Below are 17,645 nucleotides of genomic sequence, written 5' to 3' on the forward strand. Positions count from 1 at the left end.
CACCATGGCACTCGTGGGCCATTGGATCCGCTGCTGGCAACCATATTCCCTTCCACCGAGGGGCTGCCCAGGGGGTTCCTGCTCTTCCGTGTCACTCTGTCCATTCTCACCAGCATCATATCACTGGAGTAACCCACAGTGGGCTTTTGTGCCTTACTATCTGGAAGCACTTAAATCTCACAGATCTGCTATTGTTATTATGACCTGCAAAGATACTATAGATACATATCCTGACTTTGAAGAATTTCTCCCTTGCAAAGAAGATACTAAGTTTAACAAATAATGACAATGGGATATATAAAGGGATACGTACCACAAGAATGGTATAGATAACCGGACACAGAAGTTAAAAGGAGAGAGATGCTTCATAAATAGACCAACAGAGGCTTGATAGAATAGACAGCATTTTGGCTGGACCACAAAGAAAGGGTCACAAACACCATTGGATATAATGAGGAAGAGAGGAAGGAAACAAAATGAGCAGAGGCCTGAGTAAGGGTGGGAGGAACCCTGTGAGTACACATGCAAGTCCCAGGAGCACAGGGAGAGGAGAGAAGGGCTTAGCAGTAGGACAGGTGGGGCCCAACTGTGGTGGGATCGGACCCAGTTGTAACAAGGTGCATCCCGATGGATGGAACACACATGATAGAATTCTTTATTTTTCTTCCACCGCTGCTTTGAACCATGTTCTGCTGAATCTTCCACCCTGTTTCTGCCTTATCACAGACAGGTCCCACCCAACTACAGACAAACACCACCCCCTCCACCAATAGCACTCTCCACTAACCACTCCTGAGACGTCGAAGCAGTGACAACACCACCAAATGCCCCAGACCTGAATGTGGACCACCTCCCATTACAAAATTCACAGAAAACACACACACACACACACACACACACACACACACACAAAGCCCAAAAATACAGTCCCCTTCCGCTTCGATGCTGAAGTTGAAAAACTAAAATTCCAAAATTATTCACTCTACAATTTCTTACATAATGGTCATCTTCTCAACCATGTCATCCTGAGAGTCTCGGGGTGGGCTGTTTCCTTAAACATTTGTTCCAGACATGGTCACGAGAGTGTAGTAACCAAGGCCTCAGTTCAAGCATGAGGAAAACTTAGCCATTTCAGAACACACAGTGGGCATATGCGCTGGAAGGTTCCAGGTGTTCACAGAACCCTGTAAGCTCATTGTGGCACCTGGTGCTGTGTGCTGTGTCTGAGGTGTAGCTGGAAATTCCTTTGAATTGTTTTGAATTTGAAATGCTACAGCAACACAGCCTGGAGCCATGGAATCTGATGGACGGTTGCCTCAAAATGCAGGGCCTGTTCTATTTTGGAAAAGACTATTTTTTTTAAGTCTAAGTTTTCTCTTCCACAGCCCCACAAGTTGCCCTAAATAAGAGTCACATCCCTTGGTCTCAGATTCTCCCACTACATCGTTTAGTTGCAACCCTACAACTAATCAATGACCACCTCTTCCACCGTTCCCAGTGTTTTGAGTAATTCCCAAGCCCATGTGGTTTCGGACATTGTTTCGTTATAGTACCCGTATGCAAGGTCATGTGTAGAATCTCAATATCGCCACTGTGTGCATCCCAAACAGACTGCTTCTAGGAAGCTCAAATGTGTAGCGCTGCTCATTTATGCACTTCCTCTGATGCCCAGCACAAGGTCCCCCGCATTTCCACACATCAACACTTACAAGTGCCTAGTTCCTACCCTGCAATAACCACTTCTTCTCAATAACTAGAATAGTCAGAGGTCTCTGCATTTATCTGGGAGGAGAGGTCACCAGTGAACTCTGGGCTGATAGAAGACGTTACCACTTGTATTCAGAGACCCAGCTCTGAGACACTGCTGAGACAGCAACAGTTTATGAAGACAGAGATCTCTTAGAAGGATGGGCTCGAAGTCCTGCCCTTTTGCTGATAAAACCAGTACACTTGTTGCCTATGGTTGTTTTGGATTGCTCAGAACAGCTGGGAACTTGCAGAAATAAGCTATGCCTTGGGATTAGGAAGCTAGTGTACCACCTCTAGGGTAGCATTATCTCAGGTGGCCCCACCGTCACCCAGCGCGCCCCCTGCTGGCTGCAGGTGAGTGATGCCCTGGGTCATAGCCAGGTACTGGGAATTCCGCACCCTCCCAGGCCCACTCTGGCAGGGGACGTTTACAGCAAAACTTCCCTTACTTAGGTCACAGCCATAGTCCTTCCAGGATGTTGATCATAGGGTATTACTCTGTTTCCTAATTTTTCATCCCAGCCTCTTAAAGGTACTAATTCAAACTCAAAATATGGAGGGAAAGAATTCCCAAAGTTTTACTATGGGCCCTGTAGGCGGGTGGGGGAAGAAATCTGAATTACGCCTGCAGGGCGTAATTGAATAAATGTCCATTTCCTGGTCGTGATATTGTGCTATAGTTTGGTTAAGATATTACCACTGGGGGAAACTACGTAAAAAGTATACAAGATCTCTAAATTATTTCTGGAAAAAAATGCATATGATTCTCTAAATGATTCAAAATAAAAAGTTTCAAACATTATTTTTTTTAAACATGGTAGAATGAAGAAGTTAAAGATGAGCTGGTGGTGAAGAAACTTGAGAAGAGGATAGGATGGCTCTTGAGAGTCCGTGGGGATGAGGTCAGCCTCTCCACCAGGAGGGGAACGTGGGCAGCAGTTAAAAAGAAATGCAGAAAGCAGGACTGTGCAAGGTTTGCCATGGGAATGAAAGCAAATTTCACCTGTCCCGACACTGGATAAAAAAATATCACTCTGCTAAAAAAGAAACAGATTTTTTACTTGCTATGCTCACAGTTTATTACTTTGGAGGGGTGAAAAGACTAGGAGAATAATGAGGGAAACTTTTTCTAAGGATTTAATTCAGCAAAAAATAAATGATTGTTGTGATACAGAAGTGATTGGAACCTCAAGAGAACATGATTGTGCAATTTGTAAATTAAAAATTGCAAAAGAAGTGAAGGAAAAGCACTTTCATATTTATATCCTAAACCTTAGAAGGACCTACATCAAAAATTTTCAGTAAAACCTTTCCTAAGCTCTAAGAAAAGAAAAACACGGAGTTCTAAAAAATTTCAGATAAACAATTACAAATTATCCAATAAGGAAAAAAATAGAAAAAAAATGGGTAGCAATTTATATTTGCAATAAAAATAACAATTGCAAATAATAACTACAATTTATTGAGCGCGGCATAAGGCACTTTGCTAACTTATATGCCTTGTTCTTCCGTAGCTCCCCCTCCTCCTCATTTATGCTTTGAATAAACTTAGTCTTGTCAACCAAAAATTAAACCACTGAACCTGGAAATGATTTTCCCATTGGCAATCCCAATTTAACCTAGAAATCCCATATCACAAGTTAATGGGTCCATATGTGTTTCCTTCACAAATGAGCAGTGGGCGCATTCACCAAAAAAGACTGCTGAAAATAGTCACATTGTGAGAACTGCATTTGTTTGCTGGTAGGAGAATTTACGGTTTTCTGTTTTATTAAAAAAACGATCTTCCTCTTGGCATCATCAAAAATCTTATTTGTAAATATTACTTTGGGCTTTTTCAAAACTAGTGGAATATCAATTTTCTGTCTCTTCTTTGTCAGTCTCCAGGCTGATTTGCATTGCACGGTGCCAGACTGCGGCTCTGCGGCCCCCCAGGCAGTGTTATCCTCCGACGATTGAAGTTGAAGGAAATCTTGTGCCTTTCAGGCATCTTGTGAAACACAACAAACACCTCCCCGTTTCCAGGAAATCTTTTCTTTCCTTTTTCTTTTTTTTTTCTTTTTGTCAACATAAATTCTAAACAAAACAGACTAAAATGGAAATAACTGTGGCCCATCTGTCACAATAAGAAGTCTGTTTGTCACTGCAGCTACTTGCATTTGTCAGCCAATCAGAGAAGAGATGCAAATAATCTCAAGCAATGTTTGCAAACAGTTGTTCCAAGGACCAATCTTTGTAAGATGCTGAAATTTTGCTATGGGGAAAAAAAATTAAAAGAGGTGACATGCTTTAAGGTAATGGAAAATACTGGTAATTAAATGGATTTCCTGGAAGTCCCCATTTTTCACATGTGTGGGGTGACTTTAAGGAGGAGGGATACAAGGTAGCCCCTCTCATTTCCTGCAATCTTGTTTCACACAACAGCTTGGCCAACATAGACCTAAATCACTCGTAAATCATGGCCAGGGCTCAGAATGATTAGAAATGAGATGACACTAAAGGAAGAGAAAAATCCAATGTTCCTACCTTTTAAAAAGTATTGTTCATGACAATATTCTTGCTAGAATTACTAACAAATGCAACGTTTCTTAGACACTTGCAGAGTCTCATCGGGAGATGTGGAATGTATCAGGGAGGTGCTTCCAGCAGGTCCTAGACATCTCCAGTATAATTTAACCAATCTTATTCAAACCACCCACCGTCTTTGCCCTGGATCGGGCACCACTTACTAAGGGTTACTAGGATATTCACGTCAAACAAAACTATTAGATTGTTAGCTGTTTATACCATTTTTGGCCATTCTAAATGCCTTTGCTGGACAACCACTGGATTTCAGCAGGTCGCATCTGATTTGTCTGACCATACAAGCAGAGAATGCATTTAGGAAATTAGAAACCAGTCATCTCTGCAAAAGTCCTTTTCTTCCCTTTCCTCTTCCACTGTCCATCACCTATTTTATGAGACCTGACTTTAGGCCATTTCAGTTCTTATTAGACTCATATAAAGAGGAAGTTCATGAAGTAAACTGGCCAAGTCCATTTATAATTGATATCAGTCAATTTTCCTTTACATTATCAACCACAGCAATCAACGAAAGGAGACATAAGGATCATCAAAAGACGGGCACCTTCCATAGATTTCATTATCAACATCATTGCTCCAGAATTCTGAATGACTTTGGTGTGATGGAGGATCACTGGCCCCAGGTCACTTGGAAGACAACTGTACTAAGTTGTATTTTCTTGATGAACACTTCAGTTGATTATAACTGCAGTTGCCTAAGTCAGATTGAGGTCTGCTTGCCATTGGTCCTAGAATTTTGTATATTTAAGACAGGCATCTCTAGTTTACAGTATATATGGTGTCTTAAATGACTAATCATCATTTGGAGTTTTGATATAGAGTAATATACATCTAGATACTCATAGTAAATGAATATCAAAGAATGACAGGGTAGAATCTAAGGCTAAGAGAGAAAATGTTGATGGATAGCAAATGAAGAAAATGAAACTTGGTATAGACTAATTGTGAAACTAAAGGTAACCATGAAGAATTAAGAATTTAGAAAAAAAAATAAAAAAATAAAAAGCTCATATAACTCGGTGATTTGAACTCTCCAAAGCTCTCCTCAACTACATGTTTTTAAATAGCATATGAAAAGTCAGTAGGAAAGGTAGGTGAAAATCCATCCACTAGGTTTGCTTCTTAGTCTAAGGGAAGGAACTGTGATGGAAGCCCAGATCAGGAGGAGTGCCGTGGCATTCTGTGCCGCCCTGTGATCAAGACATGCTTCCAGTCTCCCAAGACAAATGCACAACTCCCTAATGTGGCTCGGGAATGCCACAGGCAGAGTAAGGGGATATGCAGTCTCCTTTAGCAATCTCGTACTTGCCACTGTGTATTAAGAAAGGGATCATTGTATTAACCTAAGACCCAGGTGGAACATGGGAGGGGAGATGTGCATGAAGCCCAAATTGTTTGCTGGCACATGCCTAAGTGTATCTGTCATGCTCAAGAATATTTAACAGGAAAAAAATGAATACATGGACCTATGAAATGGAAAACTTCCCAGAAGGAACAGAGGAATAAGAAAAAGAACGTATATTACTAAAAATGATGTTCTACCAAAAAAAAAAAAAAGGTGAAAATTTAGAAGACATATGCTTCGTATCTCAAAAAGAAGCATGCACATATGGAAATAGTAAAGAAAAATGGAACTAAGTTGGAGAAAGGAAAAATAGAAAGTCAGGGATGCAACTGGGTATAAAATTAGAAAAGCAAATCAAATCCATGATGGGGCAGCAAACTTGAAAATATAGAAGATAAAGAAAATAAGATAAATAGAATGCCAAAATACTGAAAAAAGAGAACAATCCAACCTTACAATAATAGATGGAAGATGATACATTTAATTTGGCATTATTTGTGAGAAAGAATACTACACATAAATTAAAATTAATTTGGAATACTTGTAATGAAATATGGCTATGAAATAAAATCCAAAAATTAAATTGATATTAAAAAGCAAATCATACATTGGGGGAAAACAAGTAAGTAAGATGGGTCTAAAAGGTAAAGTTGTATCAACATAAATGGGTGAAATGGAAGGAGGATGACAAGGATAGGCACAGTAAAGTTGAACAAAATTATTGGCACCAATGTTGAAGGCAAAATCTAGTAAATATAAGAGAGAGAACAGTTTAGCATCTATTAAAAAGTGTGAAATGCTGCTAAAATTGTACACAGCAATAATGCCATATCATGAAATTATTTGCTTTTAAAACAAGAAAAATTAAAATTATCTGAGCACTGAATAATTATTTTTTAAATTTTCTGTAATATCTTAGTTGCTGTGTTAAGTATTTTACCAACATTGATTAAGTGACCATTTAGAAATATTCTATGGCACTGTCATCTCCACAGAGCCAGATAATTTTTACACACTTCCATGAGGATAGGGACTATGTTCATTTGTGCATTCCTTTACCCAAAGCTTGTAACATAGTACTTTTTGCATAGGAACCGACTGATATGTATTTGTTGAAGAGATGGATGGATGGACAGATGGACGGATGGATGGATGGATGGACAGACGGACGGATAGATGTACAGACAGATGGACAGATGGACAGAAGGATGGATGGATGCACGGATGGATGGATGAATGGATGGCTATTACTAGTGAGAGGAAGAGGTAGAAATCTGCCTCAGGCCTCCCTCATTCAGTCTCAAATACATCACAAGATGGAGAGATAAAATATTTATACAAACATATAGAAAAATTAAGAATATGGCACGTAATAAATATAGAGGATACAGAAAAGTGCCCAAAAATGACCCTGAAACAATGAACTTTTGAGACTGGGAAGATGGCATTAGCTCTTTCTTACTTGACTTCAGTTTCAAAAAACACTTGGGAGCATTTATTGTTCCCTTACTTGTGGTAAGGAACATGGATGGTGGAATCGTATTCTCTACACCTCACCTCCAGTATTTGGTCATGACCCAAGTTGTACATGAACAAGTGAGAGAACAGTCAGTGTGGAGAGTTAGTAATAGATTTGCCTCATGAGAAATGACAGAACTACTTAAGCTGATGTATTTGTAAGGGATCTAGGGGTTGGGTGAGTTATACGGGTTCCATCTGTGTTCCCACCCAAATCTCATGTTGAATTGTAATTCCCAGTGTTGAGGTAGGACCTGGTGGGAGGTGGTTGGATCATGGGGGTGGTTTCTCATGAGTGGGTTAGCACCTTCGCTTGGTGCTGCTCTCACGACAGGGAGTGAGCACTCACAAGATCTGGTTGTTTGACAGTGTGAGGCACCTCCTCCCTTCTGTCTCTTGCTCCTGCTCCCCCTTCACCTTCTGCCATGATAGGAAGCTTCCAGAGGCCTCCCTGGAAGCTGAGCAGATGACAGCATCATGCTTCCTGTACAGACTGTGAAACTGTGAGCCAATTAAACCTCTTTTCTTTATAAATTACTCACTCTCAGGTCTTTCTTTATAGCAATACAAGAACGGACTTACTAATACAGTGAGGGTTGCTGGTCTCATGTACTCTGGTAATGAGGAAGGAAGCATATGGGAAATATAGCATACATCGATTGACACAAAAAATTTTGCTGTGACCCTACTAATTGAGAGATGCTGCTCAGAAGAAAGGTGACATGTTTACCATTTGTTGGTAACATTTAACTTCTAGTAACAAGTGGCAGAATCTTATCCAAACAAAAGGGGCTAAGATAGCCTAATGAGCTCACCTCTCTACTAATAACATGGCAATACCCTGTAAAATTGTGCCTGGACTGGTGCTATGGAAAAATAGAGGATATTACTAGAATTACAAAGCTCGTGTTGCTGCTAGTAATCAAAGATAAAGTCCTGCTTTGTTGAAAGCAAGAAGACCAGGTAATATTTTCTAGGGCTCACCCTCTCCTATTGGGTTTTGATTTTTAATCTATCCATGCTTCCAGAGACACAAACTTATTGGTAATAGCAACAGAATCTTCTTTCAATGACTACCTTTCAAACAAATAACAACACTGATTTTATTCATATTAGAACTCAAGGGACGATCTTCACGTCTGTTTAATAAGAAACAAATGGAGTTCTGTTTCTTTTCAGTAAGTGAAAGCCAAAGCAACGTTACTTGGTGATTATAGAAGGGGAAATGTTGCCTCTTTAATTTGCCTTTAAAATTCAACAGAAGGCATCCTTAGGCTGAAATAGAGAACACTTGATAACCATTTTAATGAGCATTCTACCAAATGGACCAACCACAGAGGACTGAAGTGGGGACAAGAACAGAATAACTAAAATCACCCAATGCTTCCCACTTAAGAAACTCAGCTATCCCAATTTGAATCTGCAACACTGATCAGTTTACCCTAAATTTATCCCGAGAGTTCCCACATAGTGGGGTGTCTCATCTACTGGGAAAACATAGATAAGAATTACACGGCAGAAAAGGAGAATCAGTCACGTTTTACAAATTGGGGTAAGAACACGCAAGTCTTATTACAACAGGATAACAGCTAGAAGCGTAAAATATCAATGTTATTTGAATAAGATTAATTATATGTATAGTTCATTTATTCAACAAACACTTATCAAGCCTGTGCCATATGCTGAGATCTGTCCTAGCCACTGAGGATACAGCAACGGGCAAATTCTCCACCTTTCTGGAGTGTACATTTTGGCAAGGGAGACAAACATATACTCTAATATCACATAAGTGTCAGAAAGAAAAAATAAAGCCAAGTAAGAATTAGAGGGGTTGAATTTTTTTATTGGATAATCAGGAAAAGTCTCATTGAGGCAGTGATATTTGCTCATAGATCTAAACTAAGCTAAGAGAATGAGCGGTGGGAATATCTGGGAGCAGCTAACCCAGAGCCCTGGGTAGGAGCGAGTGTGCTGTGTTCACAAACTCCCGAGACAGGCAGTGCAGCAGGAAAAGCGTGAGCAAGAAGGAGGCGGTGAGAATAGAGTCCAGGCTTGGGCTGGCTAAGCTAACCTTACACTATTCAAAATGTCTTTGTTTTGAAAGGAAGACATGAAGATTAAGGAAAAAGTATAAAGAATGTAAAATGATGAAGGACTCTGTTTTTAGTTTTGAAAGGATCACTCTGGCTGCTGCACGGTCGATAAGTGGGCGATAGAGGGAGAGAAGAGTAGGGTGCAGGGACACTTGTGTGACCCTGGGGCAAGAGACGAAGGAGGCTTGGATGATGGAACGAGTAATGGTATGTTTGGAATAGAAGACGGCACCAACAGGATTTGCTGACAACTTGGATGAAGGCTGGTGGAGAGAGGAGTCACGTCTGATGTCCGGGATTTCGGCTGCAGCAACAGTGTGAATGTCTTGCAATTTATCTGGAAGAAGACTGTAGGGGAAGAAGCAAGTTTTGAGACAAGAGTTTGGATCAGGCTTAGGTGCTTATTGGACTACCCTGTGGATGTTTGGAGTGGGCACTTGGATAAAATATTGAACCAGAAAGAGGTACCAACTTGTCTTTAGATGTAGGAGTTTGCCGAGGTTGCTCTGCGTAATGTTTTTCTCTTGTCCAATCAATAACCAGATATCAGATGCTTATCGATGCAGGCCAATTGCAAACGTCAGTCTGTAATTGTATGTAGCCTAAACATGCATGTGAAAAGAGACAGATTGATTCAGCCATTTAGATGTTTTTCTCTACAGCACATAGAGGATTTATTTTTTTCATCCCTTGATTTAGTATGCAGTACCATAAAGATTTGGCATAACATAGTAAGAACAACAAGGAATGTCATAAAATGTTTTTTTGTTTTGATCAAAATATTTGAATATTTCAGAAAATTATTTTAAATAATGTAAATGATAAAAAAAACTTGGAAGTGTGGCAAAGGTGCAAAAAGACAAAGTAAATATATGTGTATCAGGGTTAAATTGTGGGATACACAGAAGAAAATATATGAACTTACTAGTTTGACATCACAGACAATATACCATTGTACATAAGCTGCCTGAGAGGACTGGACAGGTGAGAAGGAGAACACAGGGGCTTATGTATCAAACCTCCTCTACAGCCTCTCTATTGAAAGAGAGTGGTTTGCCTTCTAAATATTGTAGAGTCACTAATAGTCCCCACTTGAATTCATTACTAAGAAGTTTATGTTACATTGCAGGGCTTAGGAAGAAAGTGGAAATACAATGAATGAATGGTTCACAATGGCTTACATGTTGCCCAAAACACATCATTCACCCTATGCTAAGGTTGAGAATTGTACTGTATGGATACAATTTAAAAGCTGAGATTGGATTCCAAACCATAATTTACTGTATTGCATGTGTTCTATTAAGGGATTTTGGATTTGTGTTGTATCTTTACATAAAGTGGAAAAAAAAAATCTGCAGTCAGCTAAATATGTGGAGGAGAGCAGAAGGCTTCTGATGGGTCAGCTTAGTGGCTAATGATGCACTTTGGGAAACTGCACAGATCTGGGGGTGCTGAAAACACAACTGTGACACCAGCAGGTCTATCCATGTTATGCTGTAGCTCTTACGTATACACTGACATTACAGAAGTCAGTTGACTGTCCCTGTGATCAGACAAAGGTAGCAGTTTCATCCCCCATAAGGAACAGGTAATTTGTTAGAGAAATTTCTCTGTGGACTCAAAATCAATAACTGAAATAAAAAGAAATATGGGAGGAAGCAAATGTAGCCATAAATTAACATTATTCTTATGTAAATTGATTTCTAAAAATAAGAAGCCTCTGGTAGAAAAATCAGGAATGAAACGAGGACACAAGTCATACAGAGGAAGGAGAAGCGAAGTGAGCCAGCTGAGAACCAACTTCTAGTAGCTCAAGAATTAATGAAAGAGTTCCATTTTCATCTATAAATAATTAGCAAGAAATGTTGAGTTGTTGTGAAATGCCAGAATAGAGACACACTGTTTTAGAAAATATTTTTTCCTGTACATTAGGAACCACAGGATACTTCAGAATTTTGACGTAGTGATTCCATTTGGAGGAATTTACCTGATGATCCATAATAATTGGAGTAATCTGAAAAAAGAAGAAATATGGTTCCATATCATAAAGATGTTCACTGCAGTACTATTTACAATAAGTAAAAATGGGAAGCAACGGAAATATTGGAAAATGAGAAATAATCAGTTAATGAAATATTGAAAACATTGGTGACCACGATAAGGGACTCAGGCAAAATGCTTATAAAATGATATAATGTAAAACAATACACAATTTTATTTACTATGTTTTCTCTATGTAAATATCAGCGACTTGGGAAAATTCTGTAAGATGATAAGAAAGAATGAAAAAAAATGGTTGCATTATGTAGTCCTATTGTGAGGTTTCCTCCTATCTTATTATCAGTATAATATCTTTGCTCTCCTATGGTGCTCAAGACAAAAAGAAGAGAAAAAAAGTCACACTAGAATTTTTAAAAATAAGAAATTTCCCCACAGTCACACAACGCACCTTCTCATGTGAACCACTTCAGAAGTGAGAAATTGAGTGAGTCAAAAATATTCACCTCAACTCTTGAGATGGCTAATGAAAGCATTGTAAATAACAGACAAAACTGTGTGGTATCTTTAATGATACTCATTGGCAAATAGAATTTTTAAAAATGTAAACTTTATTAGTTAATATTGCTAATTGAAAGATTGATTTTACAGAAAAAACCTTGCTTAAATTTTTAGCCTAATTGCTGTAAAGTCATCTCTTTGGGAAATATGCTGCAGTTTCATATTGGGTGTCACCACCATAAATAGCTTGAAGTCAAATAGTCAATGGCACCTTTTCCCAGTGCAACAGGAAGAACATTGACAAATGCATTATCAGCCCTTTTAATAACATTTGAGCACCAACTCTGGATGCAGCTGCTGTGGGAAGCTTGCATGACATAGTGAAGATCAAAATCTTTGGAATCCAGGGTCCAGAAATGATAGTGGAGACAGAGTAGAGATGTGGCCACCAAGTTATGAAACAGGTTGTTGTGGCCTGCTTGTTAGTGGCTGTGTTTGAAGATACGGTCTCCAGCCATTAAAGAAGTAATTAAGATTAAAGAAGGTCATAAGGGCTGGGCCTTGGTCCTGTTGGATTCGTGTTTTTAGAAGAAGAGACACTAAAGGCTCCTGCCCCTATGCCCACCCCAAGGAAAGGCCATGTGAGGACATAGTGACAAGGGTGCGTCTGCGAGCCAGGAAGAGAACCCATCAGGCACTGACCCTGTTGGACTGTAGTCTGGAACGTCTGGCCTCCAGATGTGTGAGAACATAAACTTCTGTTGTTTAAGCCCCACCTGCTTGTGTGTGTGTGTGTGTGTGTGTGTTTTTAATGGAAGTCTGAGAAGACTAATACATAAGTCTAGTTGTGCAGGTTAAGGTCGTATTACAGGTAAAAGCATGGAATCATAATTGGTAGCTAAAGCCAGTAGCAGCACATATAACTAAAATTTAAGTGCAGTGGAATGTTAATTGGGACTTTCTTTGTTGTCCTGAAATTGCAGCTGAGATGCAAGGCTAAAGCCAAGGTGCCCGTTTTCCTCAAATTCTAAAAAGCTATCAACAAGTCCCACTTACATCTCCACAGAATTTATTAAGAAGTGGGAGAAGGAGCCCTATTCCCACCAGGCCCCACCTCCCCAGTCCCAGTGGAAGACTTGGGAGAAGAGTTTACAAAGCAGTATTGGGGCTGCAGCACTTTCAGTGAGAGGCAGCCACATCCTCACAGTGGAGAAGGCAAGTGTCTTTCTTTATCCCTAGAAACTCATGAGAGGTTTAAGAGACTACTTCATTGAACTTGAGGGTTCCTGAAAGGTGAGGAGACAGATTGTCACTCACTGGACAGACACCTAGTGAGGTGCAGAACAAGCAGGTCCACCTTGCACTGTCACTGGGAACAACTGAAAGTGGAAGTTCTTGGGACGCATATTCAGGTAGCCACAGAAGAAGATCTAGGCTTTCTCCAACCAGCTTCCATGACCCAACACCTCAATTTGGGTTTCTTTGATGTTCTTACCATGATTGCACTGCAGACGTGCCTTTTGGAGAGGAAGACCACATCATTTCAAGGCTACATACTGTCAACATCATTTATCACTGTTGATATTGACTTACGATGACTTGGTTGAGGTTATAGGGCTCTTCATATTATTTATTTCTTATTGATGGTGTTTGGGTAGTTTTTGATTTTCAAGGAGTTGGTCCATTTCTTTTAAATTGTGTATTTATAAGCATTTGTCATCATATTTCCTTATTTTTTGGAAGAATCTGCTTTTTGTTTCATTGATTTTAAAGTTCATTAAATTCCACTTTGATCTTTTTCATTTCTCTCATTCTTGTTGCTTTGGGTTTATTTTGCTTTTATTTGTCTAGTTTCTTCAGGGAGAGACAAAGATGATTGATTTGAGATCTTTTCTCATGCCCAACATACGCACTTAGGCTATGTGCTATGGTTTCACACGGTCTGTTGTTCTGGTATATGATGGCTAGTTGAATATATAGAGTAGCCTTTCTTTCTTGATCAAATACCTATAGAAAATACAGAAGATGTATGTGTGTATATGCACACATACACACACATACATAATTGCACTATATATATGGAGTCTTCAGAGGACCAGAGACCACAAAGAGTCTTTGAAGACAAATAACAGTTAGGTTTCCCATTAATGAAATAATACACAACCCCTTAAAAGGTAGGACTATGTATAAGGTGGAAGAGGTCCCAAGGGTGTTCTATACTTGAGAGAAGTAGGAGGAGACCAGGATGACTAATAATGAGACTATTTGTAAGGAAACAACCATTCAGTGAGTCGGCCATGCAGCAGCCATTTCAGATCCAAGAGTCAGTCATGCAGCAGCCATTTAAGATCCGAGATTCAGTCATGCAGCAGCCATTTCAGATCTGAGAGTCAGCCATGCAGCAGCCATTTCAGATCCGAGAGTCAGCCAAGCCAGCAGCCATTTCAGACCTGAGAGTTGACCATGCAGCAGCCATTTGCAATCCTCCCTCTCTCCCAGCCCCTCAGGAGACCGACTCTGCACCGTGCCTCCTTTCAAATGCATCCTGTGCCAACAGTTTCTGAAAACTGATAAACAAATTGACAACCTCAAATGCAAAGATGCAACATTTCTCCAGGTCATCAGATACTTAAAAAGTTTGACATAAAAAAGAGATACTCAATTCAACAATATTAGAAGATAAACTAAAGAAAACAAAAACAACAATGCTATAAAATTTAGAATAACATTAATAAAACAAAAGGCTTGATTCTAAAATGTAATCACCTAGCAAGTAAAATACTAATTTCAAAAAATTACTGAAAAGACTACAGATCAGAAATGAATAATAAGGGGAGCACTAATGAAGATCTGTGAAAGGCAAACCAAAAAAAAAAAAAAAAAGGAAAGAAAAGGAAAAAGCCAAATGCAGAGGGAAAAATAGCCTTGAATTACTAAAATAAGGAAATACCTAGCAAGTCTTTAAACTTAAATAAATGAAATACATTTTTTAAAAAGAGAAAAATTCAGATTAAAGCTGGTTTAATAAAGTAGCATACAAAAAGTAAAATTGTTCAAAAAGATTAAAAGTTTTGTTTAAAACCCAATAAAAAGAATAATTCAATTACAATAGCATCAAAAAATGACGGAAGTCATCAATGAAGAACAATGAGGAGTCCAGGTGTGGTGGCTCATGCCTGTAATCCCAGCACTTTAGGAGGCTGAGGTGGGCAGATCACCTGAGGTTGGGAGTTCGAGACCAGTCTAACCAATGTGCAGAAACCCCATCTCTAGTACAAATGCAAAATTAACTCGGTGTGGTAGTGCATGCCTACAGTCCCCACTATTCAGTAGGCTGAGGCAGGAGAATTGCTTGAACCAGGAAGGTGGAGGGTGTGGTAAGCCAAGATTTTGCCATTGCACTCCAGCCTGGGCAACAAGAGCAGCAACTCCATCTCAAAAAAAAAAAAGAAAGAAAAGAAAAAGAAAAAGAAAAAGGAAAAGAACAATGAGGAGAAAAGGGAAATAGGCACAGAGCATGGTAAATTAAAATACGTGACTTAGCTCTATACCAATCTGACTATAAAAATTGTTTTCAAGAGATAAATTATAAAATTTGACAAAAATGTAGTATTGTACAAAACTTGAAGAGAAAAATTAAATAAAAATTAAATAAAAACTGAAGATTTACCTTTTAAAACAGACTCAGATGTCGAGATTAGTAAATTATAGCAAATGTTATTTGAGAGATCATTCTTATGTTATATAAAATGTGCAAGAATGGCAAAAAAGAAAAAAGAAACACAGCTCATTATATTGGTCTAGATATCTTGATATGGAAATTTGACAAGGATATATTAAGCAAATAAAATTTGAGGCCCCTCACTTTCCTTTATAAATATAAATGTAAAAATTAAAATATTAAAAATTGAACTTAGTATATACTAAATGAATAATGCATTGTGAATAAGTAGGTTCCCCAAAAACCAAGAAAGGGTCAACATTGTTTTAAATTGTCAGTTTTTGGTCACTACCATAACATATATAGGGAATTGAAGAGATAAATGTCTGTCTTCTTTCTCTGTTTCTGTCTATAGATAGATATAGATATAGACATACATATATGCATATATGGTTTGGACAAAATATAATTCTAGATTCAAAGATAATTATCTATACAAACTTGAAGAGATCATCTCATCTTGTCATTGATATATGGTAGCTAAAAGAAATCTAACATAATCTCAGTGGGAAACATTAGAAATAATAACATTAAAAAGTCAGGAATAAGGTAAGAATGCCCACTGCAACTCTATCTTACTGTATGTTCAAATAATAAAAGGAAAAAATTAAAATGTGTAAATATTAGAAATGAAGAGCTTAAACTGCCATTTCCCTGGCACTATCACTATATCAAGATTATGTAGTTTGAATGAAAGAGCTTTGTAATATGGTGGAATACAAAATATGTAAAGATTGAGACTTTTTCTAATAATAATAATTTGAAAATGCCAAGAGAAATTCCAATCAAAACAAATGAACGTGAACAAATAAATCTAAACTTATATATGTGCAAGATATATACAGTAAAGCTGTACAACATTCTTTAAAAAACTTTTAAAGAACATGAAAATATGGGTAGATATACAAGTTGAACACTCCTCATCATCCAAAAATCCAAAATTCACAATTCTCCAAAAATCCAAAATGTTTTGAGCACTGACATGATACCACAAGTGAAAAATTTCACACCTGATCTCATGTGACGGGTCACAGTGAAAACACAGTAAAAACTTTTTCTCAGGCATGAAATTATTTGAAATATTGTATAAAATTACCTTTATGCCATGTGATGGTGTATATGAGACATAATTGCATATTATATTTAGAGTTGAGTCTCATACCCAAGATATCTCATTATATCTGTGCAAATATTCCAAAATGTGAAAGAAGTCTGAAACCTGAAACACTTCTGATCTTACATAAAGAATACTCAACCTGCATCGCATTTCCTCGTAGATATTTTAAAGATAGTAAGTTTCCCATAGTGAGTCTATAAATTCAATGTGATCCAAATACAAAGTCCAATAGAAATTTTGTATTAAACTTTGCAATCTAATTATCAAATTAAGCTGGGAGTGCTAAAACCAAGAATGCTTAAAATCATTTGTAAAAGAACAACAAGGACACTCACTCAGAACCCAAAGGATACTTTAAAGATAGAGTCTTCAATACCGTGATATGCCATAGGTATAGACAAATAGATCAGTGCAATGATATCTCTCAGTGGGGGGGTGTTTAAACATAGTGTAGTATGTACGAGTCCAGCTGGAAAAGAGACTGACCAAACTGCAGATGGTAAGAGGACTAACTGTGGAAACCAAGGGTAGACTGCAAAGCAGAAATAAAGAAGCATTAGGAGGAAAAAAAAAAAAAAAAAAGCAAGACAAGTAAAAACCAAAATATGAAATACTAGAAAGAAATTTGTAATAACAATAAATGCAAATAGTCTCAACTTGCCAATGAAGACCACTATTATGTATGCACATGAGTCTGTGTTTGCTAAATATGCATATAAAACAAAAGGACATTAAAAAATAAATAGTAAAAAAAAAAATATCTTAAACGATAAAAAGTTGGAATAGCTTTATTACAATAGTAGAAAAAATAACTCTTTAAGGTAAAATACACTATTAAAGAGAATAAAAGTTGCTACTACTTAATGATGAAAAGTCAATTCAACAAGAAGATATAACAAATCCAACTGTATATAAATCTAATGAGAAGCATTGAATCACATCAAAAAAATTTTCAGATTTTAAAGAAGATATTGTCAAATCCATAACTGTAATAGAAATATTTATTATAACTTTTTAAAT

This window comes from Mandrillus leucophaeus, unplaced genomic scaffold, assembly GCF_000951045.1.
Source record: "Mandrillus leucophaeus isolate KB7577 unplaced genomic scaffold, Mleu.le_1.0 Scaffold16, whole genome shotgun sequence".
In the NCBI taxonomy this organism is placed as follows: domain Eukaryota; kingdom Metazoa; phylum Chordata; class Mammalia; order Primates; family Cercopithecidae; genus Mandrillus; species Mandrillus leucophaeus.